This window comes from Meriones unguiculatus (assembly GCF_030254825.1).
Source record: "Meriones unguiculatus strain TT.TT164.6M chromosome X unlocalized genomic scaffold, Bangor_MerUng_6.1 ChrX_unordered_Scaffold_30, whole genome shotgun sequence".
Lineage (NCBI taxonomy): Eukaryota > Metazoa > Chordata > Mammalia > Rodentia > Muridae > Meriones > Meriones unguiculatus.
The window spans coordinates 14193999-14198476 of NW_026843706.1; positions in this window are offsets into that span (position 1 = coordinate 14193999).

Here is a 4478-nt window from a genome sequence, read left to right on the forward strand (position 1 = left end):
TGGTAGGCCTGATTGTTGAGAAAATAGTCAGACCAGAAATGCTGGAACCTGGCCTTCAGAAAAGAGAGTGAAGCTTAGAGATATCCTTTGACACTGGAAAGGCTTCTGGGAAGGAGATTCTCCAGGCAGCTTTGGAAAAACACTTTCATTCAATCTACCAGAACTCCAGATTGATGCCTAGCCCAATCCTCATCAGAGAGGCTTCCTCCACCAGCTGATGGGAGTAGATGCAGAGTCCCACTACCAAACATTAGGTAGAAAGATAGCCCAAACTGGAGGTCTTCATCAGCTCCCTCCCCTTGTAGCTCTGGGAAACCCTCCCACCCCACTAAAGAGGAAGAGGAGGAACTGTGGGAGCCAGAGGGGTCTAGGACACTAGGAGAACATGGCTCACAGACTAAACTCACCAGAGCTCATACGGGATCACAGAGACTGAACTGATGATCAGAGAGCCTGCATGGGTCTAACCTAGGTCCTCTGCATATATGTTACAGTTATGTAGCTTGGTCTTCTTGTGGGCTGTCTAACAGTGGGATGTGGGTATCTCTGACTCCGTTGCCTGCTTTGTGGACACCTTTCCTCCTATTGGGTTGCCTAGTCCAGTCTTAATATGAGGGGATGTTCTTAGTCTAGCAACTTGTTATGCCATGTTCAGTTGATAACACTGGAAGGCATGACATTTTCTAAGGGGGAAATTGAGGAGAAGGAGATCTGGGGGAAAGGGGAGGTGGGGGAGGAACAAGAGGAGTAGAAGGAGTGGAAACTGGTCAGGATGTTTCCTATGAGAGAATACATTTTTAAAGAGAAAAAGGACATCTTATGGTTTTCTTGCTTAAAAAATGTTAACAGGATCTGGATTTTTTTTTCTCATCTTTGTTAGTCGATGCAATTTGAAAGAGATTGCAAAAGATAAGACTTATTTCCCTCTCTGGTGGACATTTATTGCTAACTTCAATTTGGAAAGAACATTTAATAAATGAGCAATGGGAAAAATCAATTTCTTTAAAGAGGTGAGTCAAACTCAGAGAAATGGACAAATAATTACAAGCTGTCTCTAAAAGTTGACCCTGGAAATGTGCACGCAATGTGCACGCATCTGTGGATGCTTTACCTGGAATGCAAATAAGGCCAATAGATTCTTCCAGTCTCATTCTTGCACCTCACGGAGGAAAGGACTATTCATTGGCTCCAGGTCTATTAAGAAATACTGAAGGCTGAGATATGAAAGCAATCAAGGACACTGGAGAGATAATTTGTCCCAGGTAACAAGTGAGCATTGCTTCATATATGAGCAAGAGCTGGGGATTAGAGCAAATTTGGCCATCGTTAGCGTGAAGAGATATAGAAGATAGTGCAGGAGTTATGGAATATGCCATCTTCATCTAAATTCACCTTGGATATGAGTTGTGTAAAGTAATTTGTTCACAGTATGTCTCCCAAAATGCTAAAAAGCCTCAACTATGAAAAAGTCCCAAGGTAGTTCATTACTAATGCCTTCATTGTATAGCTCAAGAAATGGAAAATGGAAAGGATTCCATCATGGTTACAGACCTTTGCAGTGAGCTGTCAGGGAGCCAAGCCAAACAAAAGGGTCTTTTCTTTGCATGAATCTCACATTAAAAACAAACAGAAATGGAAATGTGGATCTGAATGCTTCCCTTACCAAAAAGTCACTTTTACATTATGAATGGAAGAACGAGTTCTTGGTGATTAATTCCAGTGATAGCAAATGTCCCAGTTGTATGAAACATATGAGACTTGGGGAGCTCCTGCAATCCAGGAGCAATCCATGGTTACAGATGAGAAGGAAATCAAGGGTTGAATATTGGAGCCTTAGATGGGAGAAGTACCTATCTTCCCGTTGTTCTTCCTTCATCCTTTCTTTCTGTTCCAACTTCTCCTGAACACATTCCCTAGAGCTCTCCCTGTGCCAAGCTCTGTGAACACAGCTGAAAGGGGAGAAGACTACCCACAAAAGACTTATGACACTCATCTATAGGGTCCAATCTCTTTCAACTGAAAGACAAGTCCCATTTAATCGTGGACAGATGGCTATGTGCAGGCATCTCACAGGAGCAGTTTTGTAGAAACTTGGAAATATCAAGAAATGATAGGAAGACAAACTATCCATTTCCAGTTACTTGAGCTTTGCCTTGGTCTCTTTCCTGCCAACTCCTAGAAGTGTTTTTAGCTCTCTGTTAGACTTTTGAATCCTCTGAAAAGCTTGGCAAAGATGTACCACACTAACAGCTATACTACTTCAACTGTTCTCTACAAAGACAAATGCAGAACAAATGTTAAGACAAGACAAGGTGATATAGGTTGAATGCTGTCTCTTCAAACATATGACCACCTGGAATATGTGAATGTGATTGTATTTGGAGAAGTCGTCTCTGCAGATGTGATGGTCTTGAGGCTATCAAAATATGGTGCTGTTCCTCAATTTTATGCTCTCATAAGAGGTAGAAGAAGAGACAGGGAATGAGGTTGCCGTATAAGGAGGGTGACAGAGACTAGACTGATGAAACCATGTGATGGCAGTGTTCCTCCTATCTACTGGTCAATTGACCAGATACATTTTATTTGGCAACATCCAATACAAATTGTATTAGTTAATTTATTCTTTGAAATTTTAAATGCATTTATACAAGTATTTTGATCACATCTGTCTACCACTACCTCTCTCCTACTTCTGCTTATGCCCCCTACCCTGTTTTCTTCCCAAATTAATGTAGTCTGTTCTTGTATTTTGACTTTGCTAAACTCATTCATTCTCTTTACCAACTAAAATATTTGCTAGCCATCTGTATTTGACATCTACCTGGACTTATTTCTAGTTCAGCATCATCTGAAGAACAGAGTAAATATTTCAGGAAAGAAACATCAAATCCTCTTCTATGTACTTTCCCTTCCGACCAGTCCATTCCACATATTTCACATACAAACATTACCTATACAAAAACTCTGCTCTGTACACTTTCTGAATCCTAAATCTCTTGAGGATGGACCATGCCTACAAGGCAGTAGGGCTAGTACTTAGTATCTGACACTCCAATGGTGATGGCTTGATGTCCTGATGTCATCCCTTCCCACCGTTCTATTTCTACCAGGAGCTCAGCCCATATGAGTAAGTCTCGTCTTGATTCATTCTTATTGCCTGGGACCTATAGCTCCAATAAGCCCTCCTGCCTTTGGCTGGACCATCAAGAAAACAAGGCAATATTATGTGCTGCTACTTTGCACATAGATCTCTATTCTGAACTAGATGAGATTATAAGGTGAGGCTCAGTTGGTATAGTCTATTCTGCAACCATAATTTTAACTGCATGGTTTATTTCTACAGTGCCCATCCAACTGTGCTCATTTAAAAAATGCCAAGAAATTGTTTTGTATATAATCCATATTTTCACTATTACAGAAAGGATTCTTAACCAAGTCACAAAAATACAAACCATAAAGGAAAAAAAATAACTTTTAACATATTAAACAATATAGTATCACTGTAGTAAAAGATACCACAGAGTGAAAAGAACCAAAATAAGGTACATATGTGAATACAGCTAATAAAATATAAATGTATAGAATAAATAAATAACTCATAAAGTAAGAAAAGCAGGTCACTAAAAACAAACACAATAAAATTTAGTAGACAACAACCCATAAACAGCAGAAGTCCAGTAGTTACTACACACAGGGACTATATTCCACGTCACCAGTCAGAACACAAAGCTAAATAATCAAAGATGATTTCATGCTCGTGTTATCAACAACAGAAATAAGAGTGTAAAATGGAACAACTAGTAGGCGATGTGTCCTGGTACCAAAAATGAATGTAGAGCCACTCTAAACCATCTAGAAAACAGAATCTCAAAAATGTTTGAATTCTTAGCTTCCATAAAACCTCTGTGGTGAGAACATAGGTAGTTTCTATGCTCCTTTCCACACTTTTAAAAAGATTTGAAATATTTACAATTTTTTTCAATTTTGTTTTATTTTTTTATTTTATTATTTTTTTATCAGTTACATTTTATTAACTCTGTATCCCAGCCGTGTCCCGATCCCTCATTCCCTCCCAGTCCCTCCCTCCCTCCCTCATCTCCACCTTGCTCCTTTCCAAGTCCACTGATGGGGGGGACCTCCTCCCCATTCATCTGATCATGTTTTATCAGGTATCTTCAGGACTGGCTGCAAAGCCCTCCTCTGTGGCCTAACAGGACTGCTCCTCCCTTTGGGGGTGGGGAGATCAAAGAGCCAGTCATTGAGTTCCTGTTAGAAATAGTCCTTGTTCCCCTCACTTTGGGAAACCAATTGGTTACTGAGCTACCACAGGCTACATCTGAGTGGAGGTTCTAGGTTATATCCATACATGGTCCTTGGTTGAATGTCAGTCTCAGAAAAGACCCTGTGCCCAGATATATTTGGTCCTTGTGGAGCTCCTATCCTTTCCCCATCAGACTAACTCCCCTTCTTTCTCATGA